Raw genomic sequence first — 12,313 nt, forward strand, 5'->3', positions numbered from 1 at the left:
TCAAGGGAAGAGGAAGGACAGTGTATGGGGCCCTGGCCTTCTCGCCCTGCTGCCGAACTTGCCCAGATGCTAAACTCTTAGTTTACCTGGCACTTAGTTCCCAGAGGCACTGGGACAGTGTGTTGTCCTTAGCCACCATCAGTGAAGTAGAGTTATGCTGATTTATACTCATTGTGGAAATGGCCCAGAATATAACCACAAACTTGCCTGTGTTCTTAGAAATGTTGTGGGGAAAGCATGGTCATGCTGACTCCTTGGGCACTTATTCCCCTCTCTTCCATTGTCTAATTTATAGCTTTGGTCTGTTTTACCATGTTTTCAGAATTTACTTTGGAAAGGCCTGGCTATCTAAATACTTGCTCTTGTTTTCAGCCTTAATGCAGCTGTCTCTCCTTTCTGGTTGTGCCAGACATCATATTTTTCTTCTGTTTTTCTCTCCAAAGCTTTTATTCCACTTCTTCTTTGTGTGTCACAACACCTCCACTTACGTCTCATAAATCAAAGTTTAAAACATTTAAAACCTAAACATAGAAACATCTATCTCTGGGCTTCATAACAACACATGTGCAGCTCAGTTCTGCATATGTTCACTTGGAAATAAGTTCCACCAATTTCAGTGGCTTATTCCCAAATAAGTGTGCACTCAGTTGCATCCTGAGCAATTTCATTTTTGACATTAATGGTCTTAGTGACAATGAAATATGGTCATCAGCAGGTTTTTCTGGTGAGTTTTCCAAAGGCATCTATCTGATTGACTGCTTTTAGAAATAGAAGGCTGTATGAGTTGGATCTTGCTCTGATTCTGATCCAGAGAGGCAATTCATATGCTCTTAGGGCGCAATCCTAGCCCCTTATGTCAGTTCTTTCCAGCACTGAGATAAGGGCAATGCAACTCTGAGATAAGGGAACAAACATTCTCTTACTCTGAGGAGGCCTCCATGAGTGCCACCCAATTGCAGGATGCAGCACATGCCCTATTGGCACCGCTATGCCCCAGCTGGAAAGCACTGACATAAAGGGTTAGGATTGTGCCCTTAGTTCACGAGGCATTGGGTGCAGTAACATGAACCAAAAAAAAACTACAGTTCCCACATGATGTTTCCATTACATAGTTTTGATTCTTCACCCTCCTTTCAGCTTCCATTGCAAACTTGAGTTTCATGAACCAAACAAAATGATTATAGTTTACCTATGCTCCTTTAAGAACCATGTGCCTTTAAGTCTCCAATCCTAAACATGGCAGCCTGACTTTCACCCTGCTACAAAGGGCCGTGCACTGCCAGAACATGAGCTCTGGCAATGCAAAGCACAGATTTGATTGGGCCATAAGGAAGTAGCAAAAATTCTGGAAATGTCATGCAGTTTGGTTGATAAATACTTAAGTTATAAAGCAGGGGCAGGCAGCCCACGGTGAAATGAAATCCACCTGAAATGAAGGGGAATCTGCAACCCGTCCCCCACCTCTGTGCATGTACTAGTGCACATGCTAACACCCCCTCATACCAAATGGTCAGCACAAAAAATCACCATCTTAATATTTGTATTTTGTTTCTGATTGTTTAATCAGATATGAGTATTAGCTTCTTGTAATCCTTACCTCAATTCTGCAAAGTGATTCTTATTATCCCTGCATTACAGGTGTGGGGGTCTGAACCTGAGATGGCTGACCTAATGTTTTGGGTTTTGTTTTTTTTAAGATAGAAGTGGGAAGTCTTTAGAAGCAAATAAACATCTACAGGAAGATTTACCAGTTCAGAAGGTGGCAGTGGGACAAAAAAAGGAAGGAGCAAAGTGTATTCTGTTCCTTGCTTGATTGGTACAAGCCAAAAAGGGCCTCCTTTGGCAACTGTCAAGTGTTCCACATTACTTTGATCCTCTTTTTGGAAATGTCTGCATGTTGTTAAGTCCTGCCCGGAGGACTTAACATGAGTACTGAAATCATGTTTCGGCTTTAGTTTGATTCCCCTGCTGATATGGTTGCCCAACAGGGCACATCGAAATGTCATGATTTCATCAAACACTCCCACTAAGCTTAAAAAATGGATTTTGCCATTGAACTACTTCTGTAATTAAAACAGACAAACCAGCCTGGGAGAAATGGATGCTCTCAGCTTTTTTCATGCCTGCAGGTCTCAAATACCCCTGTTCTTTATTCATAACATTACCCATCTTCCGAGTGTATGTTTGGATTTTTTTACATGGGACTGAGAGCACTGCATGCTCTATTAGGAGCTGATGTCCAAATATACATAATCCTTATATATCTTCAAAAGTTATAAGAGATGCACCAACAAGTGATGCATGAACATTTGATACTTCTTCTTTATGGAAGTTCAGTGCAATGTCCTTAGAAATCTTGCATGTCATGGGGAGGTGTGTAATGGGGTGGGGGAGGGTGGCAACAGGGCAGGAGCGAGCTGAACTGGCCCAAGAGGGGCAGGATGAGTGGTGCTAGAATAAGCCATATCCTATTCCCCTTCTTGGGTCTAATCTGCCTACGTGGTTCAACACATACTTGCACCAGTGATATAGTTGTTGCAGGTCTATATTGACCCGTGCAACCTGCTGGGGCTTAACCCGGGGTAAGGGGACAAATGTCCCCTGACCCCACGGAGGCCTCCAGAATGTAAAATTCCCCACAGCTTGCAGCAGAGGCTTCATCAGCCTTTGCATCAGCACAGGAAACTTAGATAAGATTGCGCTGATAGACTCCAGCTAAAGTTAGTGGTGGTAAAATTCTATTGAAAGCAATGGGACTGAAGAATTTGTATCATGAAATTTAGACATAGTTAACTTCATCTGGAAACATGATTGAGACATATTAAATTATGCAGGGGTTGGACAGAGTGGATAGAGGAATTTTCTTTTCCCTCTTGCACAACACCCGAATCAGGGGACATCCACTAAAATTGAGTGTTGAGAGAATTGGTTGTTTGGTTGGCAACCTTCAGTCTCGAAAGACTATGGTATAAGCCTACAGCACCCGGTATTCCCAGGCGGTCTCCCATCCAAGTACTAACCAGCCTGACACTGCTTAGCTTCCGAGATCAGACAAGATCAGGCATGTGAGAGAACTAAAACAGACAAAAGAAAATATTCCTTTACAGAGCATGCAATCTTACAGAACTTACAGAATGTGGTGATGGTGTCTGGTCTAGATGTCTTTAAAATGGGATTGGATAAATTTCTGGAGGAAAAGCCCATCAAGGTTACAAGTCATGAAGGGTATGTGCAACCTCCTGATTTTAGAAGTAGGCTACCTCAGAATGCCAGATGCAAGGGAGGGCACCAGGATGGAGGTCTCTTGTTGTCTTGGGTGCTCCCTGCCACTGTGAGATATAGGAAGCTGGACTAGATGGGCCTTTGGCTTGATCCAGCAAGCCTCTTCTTATGTTCACAAAATCGCTTGCAGAATAGCCTACTGGTACATCTTATAGGATACGAAGCATCTCTCATCTTCTCATTTTACAAACAAGGCATTCCTCATTCCATTTCAGTATTGAAAGTGGCCAGTAAAAACTTATTTTCAGGATAATTCTCATTCAATTTATTTCAGAGCTGGCTTCCATAGGTCTAGCTTATCATTAATACCTAGTTGACTATCATTTTGGCCTTGTTAAGCAAGCTGGTCTGAAAAAAAAAAGTCCAGGAGCATATTAGGTGGGTCAAAGAACTACCATTGCACATTGACATCCATGAGCAGAAATATTTTTTTGTCATTGTTGCTATTCTAAACAGTGAGCTTTGCTCATTGAAACAAATAGGAGTCCTGAGAACTCAGTGTTGCCTAAAATGGAAGCTGAACACAGAAGCAGATGTTATGCAGATCATGGGGTTACCTCTGAAATTGGAAACCTGGTGTCAAATTTTCCTTCTCCCCTGTAATGTATTAGGAAATACCATCACATTATACACTTTCCCCCATACCACATTTTTAGGTAATACTGTGTGTGCACTATCACTTTTACAATGGGAGAATATACCATGTGATGTCACAGCAGGAGTTTCCATAATGACACTTAGAGCGAGAAGGGAGAATTCAACATATGCTTGCAGAGGGTTTGGCAGCCACCCTGTGATTGATATAACTTCCAATTCTGGCCTTGGAATATCAGGTGATCAAATCCAACTGGAACAAAACTGTTGGCAACTCTTCATGCTATTCACAAAGCACCACATGTTGCAATCACATTGCCCATGTACCATGGAAGAAGATCATTTTTCTGCATAGTTTTTTTTATGATGTTTTGGAGTCCAAGGGTAGATGGAAAACATGGCAGAAGATAAGAAGCCTTTTGGACAAATTATCTCTCTTTCACAATCTTCCATCTGGAAAAGACAACAGGCTGTGTGAGCAGTTAAATCTGGAATGCTTTGGTCCTTGGGGAATAAGGGTAATATAAATTAATTTGAAGATTACAGAAATGAACCTTCCTGCTTTGCATTGCTGCCCTTTAAAAGAAAATAAAACTCAAGTCCAAGAATCTGCAACACAATAAAAGGATCGCATAGTTCACATGAAAATCCTATTGCGTATTACATAGTCTCATCCCCTGCATAAAGGCTAGTGCCGGGATGAGAAAGTAAAGAGTTATGTAGACCAATATCCCATGTGTCAAGGAGCTTATCATTTCTCATGCCTATAGTCACACACATCCATAGGCTATTTCTGAACTAGAAACGACAGCAGGAAATGTGTGTTCTCGAAGAATACCAGGAAATTCCATTAGCATCATAGTTTCTGAGGTTTATCATTGGCAAAATAAGGCTAAAGTTTGATGGCTCCCAGCCCGATAGAACTGTTGCAGGGGCTTGCATTTGTTAATTCTTTAAAAGAAGTAAGCTAGCCGGCCATTTTGCTCCGTTCCCAGCCAGGTTGATGGGCACAGGCTGGCCTGTCCTTATTGGCCCTGCCGGGCTCAGGGGTGGGACTGGCAGGCAGGCTGGGGTTGGGTGTGCCCAGCCTGCCCAGTTTGGTCTCAGCAGCATCCCCTGCCCGCCCGCCTTTTCATCAGTCCAAGAGTAGCTGGTTGCTCTGTGACGGCTGGGTAGAAATTTTTGACTGACACACATATTGGCCTGGTGTGTTGGTTTTTTTGCCTACCCTGGACTGAGGATGGGTGTAGCGGTTAAATGGTAGGTTGGTCTGTTTGGCAAGAGACGTGCGGGGTTGGGCAGGTAGGCTATGGTGTACAATCTGAGGTATGCAAGGACCAGGGATGAGCCAGGACCACTCACATGATAGCTGACCGGCTCAAAGGAGGCTGGCTGGCGAGTCCCTGGTCTGGAATAGGCAATACCACGTAGGTTTAATTGTGGGTTGCGCCATCCAGCTGCCTCAAATCTCAGGGGTTGGTGAGGATAGGTATGCTTAGTCCTCAGACTGAGCAATGCCTGGAATCAGATTGTACGCCCGTGAATACCTTGGGGAAGTTTGGTGGCCAGGTCGTCTTTTCCCAATTTAGATCCCGCACGTCAAGTTGCAGTCAGTGCCCTGCTGTTTTTGTTGAATAAATAGTTAATAAAGTGGCTCAGTTTCATTCCAAGCCTGTGTCTGTGTGTTTATTGGGCAGTGTGAGGTAAACAAGGAAATAGTGAAATGACCAGAAAGGCCACAAGGACACATTATACTAAGGACACCACAACACAAGGACACGTTGCACATATTAATAAGGTGTATCCTGAATTCTAGGGAAAGAAGAAAACAGAGGAACCTAAACATTGAATTTCCTTTTTGCACTAATGAAATTTGAAATTCAAAATGTGTTGTAATATTTTGCAGTGCTCAGTATTTCACCTAAATTTGTGAAATGGCCCTCTAAAGCCCATTGGTGAGCAGCCATTTAAATGGTCCAGCAGATTCGGGGGGAAGTGTATGTTTGTTTTCAGGGAGAACTGCATCCTGGGATTTATTAATGGTGTGTGAAATCTGCAGGAGGAAGTCAACTTCCAGAGTCATTCTCCAAGCCTCAAGCAGTAAATGACTGCAGAAAGTCCATATGTCTATCTGAATTTCAGCTGATTGAGTATCTGCCACCATTTCTTAGCTGTCATCAACTGCTTGCTGCAGTTAAAAGCCCCAGATATGTGTGTGTTGGGGGGGGGGGGGGTGCGCGCATGCGCATTTTCAATCACAGACATGAGCCAGGGAGTTGAAAGTCTTCAGTCCTCATAAACACACTGACATTCCAGCACATGTGCATTTCATTCTATTTTGCACAGCAAACCCAACAGGATTTGGTCAGCTTACAGGAAATTCTTTGGTGAAGATTGTGGGATTAAAATATTAAATATTGTGGGATTCCTGAGGTGGTGAGAATTCTTTTTTCTTTTCTTTTTTTAAATGGTGCAAGTCATTCAAGTCATTCAAGAATTAGTATCCCAGAGCGTAATTTGAATGCACATGATGCAGTAGCCATGCAGATAATCTGTATCTGGTCATGACTGGATGAAAGCTTGCATGGTATTCCTAGATATGCTGCCTTGATTTTAATGAATAACAGGCAGGATGTCAATTTAATAAATATTCAGAAGATTAATCAATGAATGTGCCAGAATGTCAATATTCAGAATTGCTTTTATTTTTAGCACATCAATAAGAAATCCAAGATCATGTGGCATTCATGATCTTGACATACTAAATTGTTGCAACAAATATACATACTATTTTAATGCATTTTTAAAATATTTCCGTTGGCTGCTCTCCTGTTTTTAGCTGCTTTTAATGGTTTTATTCTTACATTTTTATCTGTTGTATTTTTATTCTTATATTGTGCACTGCCTTGAGCATAGGAAGGATGGTATATAAATCTCTTAAATAATGATTTATTATAGTATAATATCATATAAATAAAAATGCTATATATATATATAGTTTATATATATCATTATATATAATATAAATATTTATAATATATAAATCTCTTATATTTAAGGAAGAATATAGGGTATTATATACAGCATAGGAAGGATAGTATTTAAATCTCTAAAATAAATAAATAATCTCATACATATTGTAACAGATTTTTTGCCACAGATAGATGAAAAAACAACTAAAAGCGCAATTCAGAGCACTCTTAGGGCTGGCGCAAGTCCCTTGCACTGGCCCAGGATTATTGCAAACGTGCCATAAGGGAAGTCCACAATAAGTTGGGAGTCAGAGGGGCCGGCACAAGGACGTGTGCCAGCCCACAGAGTCCAAATTCAGCCTCCACACCACTCCAGGAAGATAAGTTACACTGGCCAAGGGTGGCCAGTAGAGGCCATTTGGGGAGGGCAGGAGAGGGCATTCAGACAGAGGACATTTGGGGGCATTCAAGGGTGTTTTGGAGTGGGGGGAGAGGGGGCGGCAGTCCAGTGGGCAGACCGGACCCAGGAGGGAGGGTGGGACCAGCCTCCGGCACTTTGGCCATATCCTAACCCCCCTCCTGAGCAGCCCAACATTACACCAGGCTGCTTGTATCTGCACCAGCCATTTCACTGGCCCAGATCAGTGTAACCCTACTGAGGTGGTTGTCATGCAACACAGGGTAGGGAGAAATAAATCTTCTTACTGTGAGTTGCATGGGATCCACCTCAAACCCTGCACTGGATACAATGCAGGTCAGCCAGCAGGCCCGCCAGTTCCAGTGTGGGATAGGATTGCTCTGCCTAATGTGTATATCAGTACATAATGCCCTTCCTTCAATTTATGTGTGCCAAACATCAAAATGCCTGAGACCAATATGCTATAGATTTGATGGAAAAATTGTAGGGTTTAGTATGTCTGATGAATTTTGGAGGCACCAGAGTCTTAGCTGATTGTATGCATGCATTGCGTGAAGATCCCCCCCATAACCAGGGAAGGCTGGAAAAGAAGCCCCTGGGAAACTGTTGCCAGCCAGTGTGGATAATACTGAGTTAGATGAACAATGGTCTGACAGTATAAGAGCAGTTCATATGAACATGAGCGCCACTCTTTGTGAATGTTGGCAGTGATGTAGTGAGGTGCCCCAAGTTTTCTTTCTGCATCCAGTGCATGCCACACTGCGTCATAAGTGAATGGCAACAGAATATAGGTAACATGTTGTCTTGAGTGCTCCCAGAGGCAGCTGGTGGCCCACTGTGAGATACAGGAAGCTGGGCTAATGGGCCCTTGGCCTGATCCAGCAAGACTTCTCTTCTTTTCTTATTCTAAAGTCTGTGGCAAATTAGATCAGAAGCACCTGGATACATCTAGTGTAGCATATTGATCCCCAATATAATGATTATCCTGCTGCATTTGCCCAACATGCCAGATCATTATAGATACCACTACAATACAAAGGGCAACAAGTGATAGGCCCAATGGCTGCTTTGTTCCTTTCTATAGTCTTGTTTCTTGGACTATAGGTTTCATGCACATGCCACTGATGTCATGGTGGCAACTTCTTTTTATGCTGGCAGCTATTCTGTATTCTTATCCAGTGGGATGTCTGGAAATAGTTTGACTTGGCACTCAAATTAGCAGATTCTATTCACAGAGATGAATCCCATGCTGTAAGCTGAGAGTCACCACAAGCTAAAGGAAAAAGTGACTGCCACAGACCAAATGTGAGTTGGCCAATGAATGAATGAACCTGAAGATGAGACTTTGGCACTTGGAAGGTTACGTAATTTATTGTGGCTTCAGCATTATTCCTATGACTCTGTCAAGTACAACATGACTTCCTGCCCACTATCAATTACATGGCAGCAGGGCCGGTTTTAATCCAGTTGGACCAATTGGTCCCCGTCCCTAAGGGTCCCCTGCACTAGGGTAAAAATGAAATTTAATATTTTTACTAAATCATTTCACAGTCACTAAAACAAGTGGTTTTATAACAAGTTACTTTTTTAAAGCGTTCTACTCGTTTTGTTTGTTTACATGTAGGCTCGCATGTATGCAATTTTATATTAACCCATTTTTGCCGAGCCCCCAGGCATGCACATTTGGTCCCTGTTGCATATATGCAATGTTGGGCAGAAATGGATTGAAATGTGCTTAGATCCATTTGGTCCTTTAACTCACATGCGTTTTATAAGCACATTCCTAAAGTACTGTCAACATAACGTACTTTCCATTCTACCTTAGAAATATAAAGTCTACAATGGATTTTTTTAATGTCTCTATGATTCTACAGACCTCCCATTTTAGAAATGGGTTATGTCAGAATGCCAGATGCAAGGGAGGGCACCAGGTCTCTTGTTATCTGGTGTGCTCCCTGGGGCATTTGGTGGGCCACTGTGAGATACAGGAAGCTGGACTAGATGGGCCTATGGCCTGATCCAGTGGGGCTGTTCTTATGTTATGTTCTTACCTTGTCTGTGAACCTGAGTCCCTGCAAAAGAAAATGTTTCCAATTGGGCCCCATAGCTCCCAAGGCCGAAGAGCATAGGTGCTCTCAAGTTTATTGAAAGCAGTTTATTTGAGTAAATCTAACCCTGTGTTGGATAGTGGACTTTTTCTTGTGGCTTCAGTTGACAAACACAGGGACTTTCCGTTGATTGGTCTCTACGGAATGGCTCTGGTGTTGTGTTTATTATTTATATGCTTGGACTTGCTTCAGGTTAGTTTGTATCATTAAAGCCATCAGGACAAATTGTCATCAGTACGGACTGGGTATGGACCTCATTCCAGCAATCTGGCCCCATCCTCTTCTCCCTGTTTGTTATTTTTTTGTATTCATTTAAAAAGTCTCTGTGTGTCTTTTCTGTAGTACATGCTGTACTAAATGCTTGAGCGCTGCTAAAATAAAATAAAGCAGTAAAACCACCGTGGCAGAGGCTGGGCCATTGCAGTGGCTGCCAATGTGCTTTTGATCTTGGGAGAAATGCTTGCTTTCTAACAGCAGCTACCGCATATGTTTAGAAGGGGGGAGAGGGAGGAGAACCCCAGTGTAAATGAGGTACAGAGCTGTAGGAAGTGATGCATGTGCAGAGTCAGAAACCCTCCAGGCAATGCTTATCCTCCTGATTTACCAAAGATGCAGCTAGAGCTTACAGTGAAAACCAGTGGATTCCCCAAGTTCATGTGAGGTTTTGTGAGGTTTAGAAGCATCTAAATGTGGTACCAATATTCCAGCAAAACAGAGGGAATGGTCTGGGTTAGAAAGCTACCAGCTATTAATTTAACATCTGTAGTCTATCAGAAACCATGGAAACAACACGTCAGGGCAAGTCAAAAGAACATGCTTGTCATCCTAGCATTCAGCATTCAAGCTGAATATATGGTACTTCAGAAGTGTTTTATGTAGTGTAGAGGTCTCCAGTAATCCACTGGCAAGTTCTTCTGTGCAATTTCCTTTTAAATTAATGTGCAGAGAAATGCTTAGACAGGGTATGTAGCCAAGTCATGCAGTGCTTACACCCAGTCGCTGAATGAGAAGTGCAGCTGAAGGTTTCATGTCTACTGCTATGTTATTGGGCAACCTCCATGCATCACCAACTCCAGGCTTCCATCTCCATCTCCTTCTCCCAACAGACAACCAGATAACCAGCACTTACAACATGTTTCAAAGAAGAAGACTTTAGAAAGCAAAGCAGTGGATCAGGGCAAAATCTTCAACCATAAAAACAGAAAAATACTAGTGCTATCCTATAAGCCATATTTTATTTCAAGAGCTCATTGTTAAGAAGAAGTGGTGGACACAAATATATGTGTAAAAATATCCATTCATGGTATTTAGACTATGTATATAGCATGCTAAAATTACTCCATTTGTAAAATCCTTGATTACCGTTCACATATATTAAAAATTAGCATCTAGTTGGAAAACGGAGATACAGGTATAGTAAATTAAGAAGTTTCTGAAGAGGCAGTGTTCAGCCTAAAAACCCATCAGCCTAAGAGCCCACCCACACATCAGCCCAATACTTGTGTGGCAATGCAGTGGTGATGGTCTGAGCTATGCTCCATCCCACTGGGGAATTTTGGCTGCAGGAGGTCTTTTCAAGGCGTGGGGGCATTTGTCTCCTTGTCCCAGCATAAGTCCCAGCAGCTGCAACAGGTCAACTCGAACCTGCACCAGGCCCAGAAAAGGGGATAGGATATGCACGCCGGGTTGGATCTGCCCACCCCACCCCCATTTGTATCCTCCTCCACTCTGTTCCTTCCCTCCCCTGCCAGGCTTACCTGCTCCAGTGGGGATCTGCATGGTCACCAACATGCATAGGAAAGCTCTAGGCTGGCATGACAGGCCCTTGCACTCTCTCAAAGTGTTTTACGGCACTTTTATGACAGCACAGAACTAGTGTGCCACCAGCGCAAATAGCAATTAGAATTATTCCATAAATGTGGTTGCACCATTGCTTACTCTATGGCCATTAGATTTCCTAACACATTTTCCATCCCTGTTTAATTATTTCTAATGCTGAATTTGCTAGCCATTTTTTTTTCCATAATCACAGTACACTGAGGACCAAAGTTGATGCTAAATTAAATTCATCAAGCTGATAGACTTAATTTTCTCTTTCAAAAGTAGCAGCCATGGGTATTAAACAAGATCAAGGTCATTAAATTTTTGCCCCTGTAACAGTCCCAAACTGGACCTGCCTCTCCCCACCACACTCATGGCTGCCAGTTAGGTAAAAATGCATCTATTGTCTCTTTGGACATAGAGGAAAAGTTAAAGAAGGAAGTGATCAGAACATAGAATTTACTAGAATGAGAAAGTCTTGTAGCACCTGAGATTAACCAATTTATTTCAGCATGTTTGATTCCTGTTTACACTGAATACCTGGCATTTGTGAGTTCCTGTTGGCTACAGGAATGGTTACCTAAATTGTTCAGTCATTGAGTAAGAAGGAAAATTGTCGCACTGGACTGAAAATTGGCTAAGAGAGAGGAAACAAAGAGTAGCCATGGACTAACTTTGTTCAATTGGAAAAGAAATTTCAACCAAGTTCTCCACTGGGAAATATTATGTAACTGTTATTATTATTATTTCTAAAACAGGCTCTAAAAATTGTCCACTTCTCTTCTTCTGCTATGCTGTTCCCTGGAAGGTGTCATTCCTCTTGACTTCAACCAGCCTCTCTATCCTGATTACTTCCAGGTCTACCTTTTTTTGTTGTCTGGGCAGTCTGTCCTTCTGTAAAAATAAAAATATTGGCCTGTGTCTCTCAGTCTAGCTATTCAGCTGTCAGCCTGAGCTCAAGTTGGCCATAAAGGAACTGTTCGTGAAGTCATCTGCTGTCTAGTTCTATGCCACTACTATAATCACCTCCTTTCTAGCCTTTAAATCTTCTTCTGCTACTACCCTAGTATACATATTGCATACCTTCTTCTCCAGAAGATACCCTGGGAAGGTGGGAA

The sequence above is a fragment of the Tiliqua scincoides genome, chromosome 1 (assembly GCF_035046505.1).
Source record: "Tiliqua scincoides isolate rTilSci1 chromosome 1, rTilSci1.hap2, whole genome shotgun sequence".
Taxonomy (NCBI): domain Eukaryota; kingdom Metazoa; phylum Chordata; class Lepidosauria; order Squamata; family Scincidae; genus Tiliqua; species Tiliqua scincoides.